Source organism: Colobus angolensis, unplaced genomic scaffold, assembly GCF_000951035.1.
Source record: "Colobus angolensis palliatus isolate OR3802 unplaced genomic scaffold, Cang.pa_1.0 Scaffold598, whole genome shotgun sequence".
NCBI lineage: Eukaryota > Metazoa > Chordata > Mammalia > Primates > Cercopithecidae > Colobus > Colobus angolensis.
Window position 1 is genome coordinate 49,709 of NW_012119576.1, and position 8,244 is coordinate 57,952.

Genomic DNA, 8,244 nt, shown 5'->3' on the forward strand with positions numbered 1-8,244 from the left:
AACAAGGGAGTCCAATGCACAACTTTGCCAACAATGCCACCCAGTACTGAATGGCAACCAAGTAACCCAAGCCGATCTTCTCTCTTGGGGAGTCTGAATGAAGGGGACACAGAAGCCCTGAGGAAGGAGAATTCACAATTAAGCAGAAGCCTTAAATCAGCAGAAGCCATAGAGTAGGCAAAGGCCACGGGGCAATGGAAACCACGGCAGGTCAGGGGAGAGTAGGAAGAAGCAAGGCGACCCAACAACTGAGTCCAAGAATGGTGGGCTATCGGAGTTGATTTGGGAGCTCAAAAGCTGCCGTGCGGCCTGAATGACCTTACAGCTCTTTTTCTGACTTGAGCAAGTAGTGCTGTCTGTGTTCCCTGTGATCCTTCTAACAATCCCTGCCGGAGTCTGAGATCGTCCGAATGTGTCTCTTCTTTGCCACCCAGACTCGCTGGGTGGTGGCAGCATGGGGTGGGGAGGCTCTTTAGCCCAGATCCTCAGAAAACAGAACCTAAGGATATGGCTTGCCTATGAGTGTTTTATGGGGAGTGGTTCAAGCCCAAGGAAGCTTTGCAGCAAACACAGCTGGTTCCTCCATCCCCTTCAAAGAGGCTGCACAGAACCTCTTAATCTCTAAACATTTGGGGAGAAAAAAGGGCAAACAATTGAGCTGATGATTCTTCCCATCTCCTGTCTCTTGTTGGTCAAAGGATACCCACAGGATATTTACTGTACCCATTCTGGGCCATGTCATCGGCTGATGAAGAAGCCATCGTCCCTGAAAGTCCTTGCCTGTACACGTGGGTGGTCTCTCCTTATCGTCAGCACCACACAAAGAGGTCCTGTGGCAGGAGTGGCAGCAGCCAGTTCTTTCCAGCTGTGAAAATAGAGTGATCCCTTGCTAGGGCTGCTCTTGTTAAGAAACAAGGCAGGCCAAGTATGATGGTTCACACCTGGAACCCCAACACTTTGGGAGGCCAAGGCGGGAGGATCACTTGAGTCCAGGAATTTGAGACTAGCCTGGGCAACATAGTGAGACCCTGTCTCTACAAAAAATTATTTTTAAAAAATTAGCCAGATGAGGTGGTGTACACTTGTAGTCCCAGCTACTCAGGTGGCTGAGGTGGGAGGATTGCTTGAGCCCTGGGAGGCTGCGACTTCAGTGAGCCCTGATCATGCCACTGCACACCAGCCTAGGCAACAGAACAAGACCCTGCCTCAAAGTACGTGCGCAAACACACACACACACACACACACAAAACAAGGCAAGTGGCTGAGGCCCAGGAGTGCAGATGGGGCCAAATGGATCTGGGGTGGCCCATAAGCTGGGTCTGGTACAAAAGGCTTCCTGGAAGAGAGGCCCACTAAGCTGATTTTGGAGGATGAATTGATCATTGTCAGATAAAGAGATGGAGAAGGGCGTCCTGGGCAGAAGTCATTTCATGCATGGAATCCTGGAGAATGAAAGACCATGGTTTGAAGTTCAGTGGGTCTGAAGTTTGGGACTGGAGAAAGCAATACTGAGAGATGAGACTGGAGAGTGGGCCACAAGGCAGGCCACAATGGACTCTGTGTACCACGCTGTTTGGTTAGGATGCTCTTGTCTGCAAGTAACAGAAGGCCCTCACTCTTCTAATTTAAACAACAAAGACATGTTACAACCTTACAGAATGGGACATCTGGAGGTGGAGTGGCTCCAGGCTTGCTTATTAAATGGCTCAACCATGACGTCAAGTCCTTCCATCTTTCTGCTCTGATATCTTCAGACTAACTTTCCTCCTGGTTACACAATGGCAGCCATGGATCCAGGCATCACATCCAGACACAGCAACATCCATCAGAAAATGGACCTAGCACAAGGCCTGGTACTTTACTGAGTTAGCTCTGTTTTTTTTAGGGGGATCTCTATTTTACAGCAAGGAAATGTTTTGCAGAAATCCCGTAACTTAGACACATGACCACATATAACAGCAAAGGAGGCTGGGAAATACACTCATTAGCCTAGATTCTATGTGTCTTGCTAAACATAAGTGTTTCATTACTGTAAAAAAGAAAGAGAATGAATATTGGGGGACACTCATCACCCTTTGCCATAGTAGGCAACTAACAGTATCTGCTCCATGAGCCACTGTTGGATCAGTGCCATACTAATTGTGATTTCTAATTAAGTGTATTTTCAAATATATTGTAAGTTGCTCTGGGAGCAGGGTCCACGTCTGTCTTACAGGTGCACAATTACTAGTTGTAGAATGACCAACAGAACAAAAGAAGGAATGAGTCTTATTTCAGAAGTCCAGCAAAGTAGCCCTGGATTGGTAAAGAATCTTTCATTAGAAAAATCCTCTTCTGGCCAGGCGCGGTGGCTCACACCTATAATCTCAGCAATTTGGGAGGCTGAAGTGGGCAGATCACCTGAAGTCAGGAGTTCGAGACCAGCCTGACCAACTTGGAGAAACCCTATCTCTACTAAAAATACAAAATTAGCTAGGTGTAGTGGTGTGTGCCTGTAATCCCAGCTGCTCAGGAGGCTGAGGCAGGAGAATCACTTGAACCTGAGAGGCAGAGGTTGCAGTGAGCCGAGATTGTGCCATGCACTCCAGCCTGGACAACAGGAACAAAACTCCATCAAAAAAAAAAAAAAAAGAAAAGAGAAGAAAAGAAAAAAAGAAAGAAAGAAAAACGCTCTTCCCTGGTCTCTATTTTAGAGGCCACTGTCTCTGTAAGAGTCATGAATAATGAAACCAACATCAGTCAAAGGAAAGCTTTGGTGTGGCAGAGATGAAGGACCATGAGAGAGCTAATGAGTCTGTAATGCAATTTGGTGCCAATAAACTGGTACGATATTAACTCCAAGGCCATGAGATTTACTCCATAAAGCCAATGCAATTAAAGACTAAGAACCCGATCCTCCACCTGCTCCAGTTCTTCTAGTTCAAGTCATTCTAGCGCCGACTTCCCGCTGACATTGTCTGGTGATGTCATGGTGAGAATTTTGACAGTCATTAAATTTCTGCCTGGAGGGCCAACGGGACCAAAGAAACTCAGAAGTGAGTGGGACATAAAGCCACTGAGGGCAGAAAGCCATTGTCTACAAAGTTAACATGTCAAACACAAGACCCCCTCTTCCTGGTCTCCTGCTAGCATTGTGGTGATGAGAGCCAGCTGTCCTGAACATTTACTAGGGGACAGGCCCTGTTCTAATTAGGCACTTGATTTAACTCATTCAGCCCTCACAACAAAGAACAAAGTTATGGGCCAGGCGCGGTGGCTCATGCCTGTAATCCCAGCACTTTGGGAGGCTGAGGCGGGCAGATCACAAGGCTGGGAGTTCAAGACCAGCCTGACTAACATGGTGAAACCCTGTCTCTACTAAAAATACAAAAATCAGCCAGGCGTGGTGGCACGTGCCTGTAATCCCAGCTATTCAGGAGACTGAGGCAGGAGAATCGCTTGAACTGGGAGGCAGAGGTTTCAGTGAGCTGACATCAGACCACTGCACTCCACCCTGGGCAACAGAACAAGACTCCATTCCAAAAAAACGAAGAACAACTTTATGGACATCCTCCCCACTGATTTTTTAATTTTTTAAAGAGTCAGGGTCTCACACTATTGCTCAGACTGGTCTCAAACTCCTGAACTCAAGTGATCCTCCCACCTTGGCCTCTCAAAGTGCCGGGATTGTAGGCATGAGCCACCTTGCTGACTGGTAGGTTCTATCTTTATCCCCATTTTGCAGATAGGTAAACTAAGGCGTTGGCAGGATACATACATTGTGTGAGATCAGGCAGCCAGATTCAAACCTATGCCTCCTACATTATACCTTTAATCACCCTAGAGACTGCTTCAAGTACGTTTTTCCAAATAAATGTCTGATGCTTTTTTTTCCATGGCTTGAGGCGAGAGGAACAAAATAAGACATGATGGGATATATATATATATTTTTTTGTAAAGTTCAATTTACAGTGGAGTCTCATCTTGCAGGTCAGGGACATTCCTAAGTCAGCACATAGAAAATGAAATTTTCTTTAAATTACCTTTTGTATTTACTTCAAATTAGCTTTGTTCTATCAGCGTAGGAGTTTGAATTACACATTTGTCAAAACTTATTGAATGGTCAACTTTAGACTTGTGCATTTCACGGTATCTAGATTTGATCTCAAAAAATCATAACACATATTGGATTCTAGTGAGTGATGAGCATGCTGAAGGGGTTAGGGGTGAAGTATACTGACCTCAGCAATTGCTTTTAAAATGCATCAAAAAATAAGATGAATTGATGAGTGGAGAGGGGGTGGATAAAGGAATAGACATGAGATAAGGCCAGTTGAGTTAAACGTTAATGGTAGAATCTAGGTTGTGGATATATGGGTGTTCACTGCACAATTCCTTCCATTTCTCTGTATGTTTGGGGAAAAATGTAAATATAATGTTAAGGGAGAATGCTCAGTTGAGCATTTGATGAAGGAGTTGGTTTGAGTTTAGTAGCCAAGTTATGTGAATAATATATAACTTTAAGCACTCAGCAAAGTGTGACACTCACAATGTGAGATAATGTCAGACCGGCAATGAAGACTGGGAAATGTAGTCTATCCATGTGTCCTGCTAAATGTGTTTCATTAGCATAAAAAAGAAAACAAACCAACAAATATTGAGGGACATGATCCCTTTACGTCAGTAAAAAGATGAGGGAGATTGCCAACACTATTGAAAGCATTTGCGGCTGGGTGTGGGGTGGGGACTCACGCCTGTAATCCCATCACTTTGGGAGGCCAAGGCAGGAAGATCACTTGAGCTCAGGAGTTTGAGACCAACCTAGGCAACATGGCGGAACCTGTCTCTACAAAAAAATACAAAAATTAGCTGGGTGCAGTAGTGTATGCTTGGAATCCCAGCTACTCAGGAGGCTGAGGGGGGAAGATCCCTTGAGCCCCGGAGGTTGAGGCTGCAATAAGCTGTGATTGCACCACTGCACTCAAGCCTGGGTAACAGAGGGAGACTCAATCTATACATACGTACATACATACATACAATAAAGCATTCTCTTCCTACACCAGAGCATTTTTGTTTCGGTAACTGAATTCCAATAATTTAAATCTGTATGGGATGTGGTTTCAGTATAGTTATTTCAAAAATCTCTTCCTTTTGGATAATTTACTCCAGAAGAAGACAGGTGTCCTGTTGTGAGGGCACTCAAGGACCCCTGTGGGGAGGCCCACATGCTGAAAAACTGAAGCTGCCTGCCAAAAATCAGCACTAACATGCTAGGTGTGTGCTGAGCCATACTGGAATCACTTCTGCCAGTTTCAGTCAAGCCTTCAGATAATGCAGCCCCCAGTTGGGATCTTGACTGCAACTTCATGAGAGAACTTGAGCTAGAGCCACTCAGTGAAGCTGCTTCCAGGCTTCTGACCCACAAAAACTGTGTGAGATAATAAATGATTATTGTTTTAAGCCACTAAAAAAATACTCTAAGGAGATACACTTCCACTCTGTTGGGCATGAAAATAACCATTTTCTTCTACAGGGGAAACTGATACTAATGATAGTCAAAGCAGGTTCTCTTCTCCCCTTAAGTCCTCACTTAGGAAAATGAAAAGTTGGCAATTCTAGGTTAATCCCTCAAATACTTTACCTTCTGCCACTTAAACATGTGGACAGGGCTTTTGTCTGCTTTGTTCCTTGTTATCTATCCAGTGCCTGGCATAGATAGTCACTCAATACATAAATATGTGTTGAATTAATTTTAATGCTTCATGAAATCTAAAAAGTTGAGGGAAAGAAAAACCTGCATCAACACACCAGAAGTCACTAAGTCATTACTAAATACATGGATGGTTAGACAGATGTCCCTAAACTATAGCCCAGCTGCACACAGACAACCTGTGACTGTGTGTCCATAGACATAGTTGTCACGACCTCCCAACCAGCGGGAATAAGAAGAATCAAGTCCCGTCCAGGATTCCCTTTATTGCAAGTAACCCTCCATCAATTTCATCCCAAGGAGAAAAAGAATGACTCTTTCATATTCCCAAAAGCCAAGAGGACTCTGTGTGTTTTGATGCCTAAAAAAGGATCGCTTGAATTCTGCATCTCTCTGGTGGAGAAGGAAGAAAAGACTGCAGCAGTGGATGGAAGCACAGCAAAGAAGAAGTCCTGAATCATCATATTTCCTGCTCTCTAGATAGGCACAGTGGTAAATTCTGCCACCTACTTACTGAGACCTGAATTCTTGGCAATGGGTGAATCCACAGTTCATGATTCAACTCATACTTAACAGTTGTCCACATTCTCAAGCCCTTGCTATGTGTCAAGCAAGCACTGCGCTTTGCATACACATTATTACTAAATCTCATAGCCAGTTTTTTTGTTTTGAGACAGAGTCTTGCTCTGTCACTCAGGCTGGAGTGCAGTGGCACAAACACAGTTAACTTCAGCTTCGACCTCCTGGGCTCAAGTGATCCTTCCACCTCAGGTTCCCAACTAGTTGGGACTGCAGGTGCATGCCACCATGTCCAGCTAATTTTTTAACATTCTGTAGACACAGGAGTCTCACCATGTTGCCCAGGCTGGTCTTGAACTCCTTGATTCATGTGATCCTCCTGCCTTGGCCTCCCAAAGTGTCATGGCCAATTTTTAAGGTCGATATTAACATCATCACCCATTTTACAGATGAGGAAACTGAAATTCAGAAGGATTCTAAAATGTATCTGTGTGCATCCAAATATGGGCAGATGGAACCAAAACTCGAACTCAGTTCCACCTGACTCCCACACCAGTGCCCTTACTACTACATCATGAGGATTCTTTGAATTGAATATCAAAGTGGGTGGCATTGTCCTTGGGTCTGTTTTACAAATGAGAACTAGAATTGAAACCATAAATTCAAACTTTCATCAATTACTATTATGGGGTTAGAACACTTCAGTGGATGTCTCTTGTTTCATTCTCTTTGGCATTCTTTCTCCCTTCTTCTGGTGACAGCACCCTCATTTTTCTCCACACCTCCCCAGTTCTCAGTTCATTGATCCAGCCCCAGTGGTCCCAAAAACACATGACATAGGCCTGTCCACTACCCCCCTGCTCACTGTGTGTTTCGGAGTGGGAAAGTGATCCAAGCTGATCGGATAAGAGAGTATCAGTTAGCTTCTGCTGTGTAACAAACATCTCCAAACTTAAAGTCTTCAATAACAAATATTTATTATTTTTTATAATTCTGTGGGTTCACAGAGTGGTTCGTCTGGCCTAGGCCAATTCAACTGACCTGTGTAGTCTCTTGGTGGCTTGGCTGAAGCTGAGTGATCTAGGAAGGTCTCACTCTCATGTCTGGTGGTTGGTAAGCTGGCTGGTCTAGGGGTTCCACACCTGGGACTGCTTGTCTCTACTCCATGTAATTTCCCATCCTCCAGTAGGCCATGTCAGTCTTGTTTATGTGACAGCAACATTCAAAGAGATCCAGAGCAAAGGCTGAAAAGCATGTTGTCTTAGGTTTGAAACTCATACATTGTCACTGTCACTTTTACCACATTCTGTTGTTCAAAACAAGTCACAAATCCAGCCCAGATGCAGGGACTGGAGTAATACGTGTCACCTCATAGTGGAAGGAGCTGCAAAGAATTTGAGGCCATGTGCAATTTACTCCAGAGTCAATCTTGGGGCTTTTGCTGGAAAATTAAGAAAGAAAAGCCCTTTTTCCATCAAGGGTACTGGTTGAGTAAGCCTGGAGATGCTGCCAGGTGTCCTGTCATTGCAAGGAAAAGCCTTGCTGGAGAGGAAAGGATCACAAAGACTAGAGATAAAAATCGGCTTCCCTGGAACTTCTGGATCCAGTCAGACCTGAAATTGACACACACCTGTGAATCTCAGCACTTTGGGAGACCTAGGGGGGAGGATCACTTGAACCCAGGAGTTTGAGACCAGCCTGGGCAACAGAGAGAGACCGCATCTCTTCACAAAAATGTAAAAATAAGGTGGGTGTGAGGTGGGAGGATCACTTGAGCCCTGGAGGTCGAGGCTGCAGCGAGCTGTGATAGCATCGCTTCACTCCAACCTGGACAACAGAGCAAGACTACGTCTTCAGAAAAAAAAAAAAAAAAAGTAGACAGTGATGAAGTTGGGTTTCACAGAAGAATGGTGATGAAGTTGTTTCACACAAGTGTCTGCTTTTGCCTTCAACAGAGATGGGATAAGACTGCAGGAATTTTCAGAAAAGATGCAAGGAGAGTTGTCATATACTAATTTTTTTGTTTTTTTTTTTTT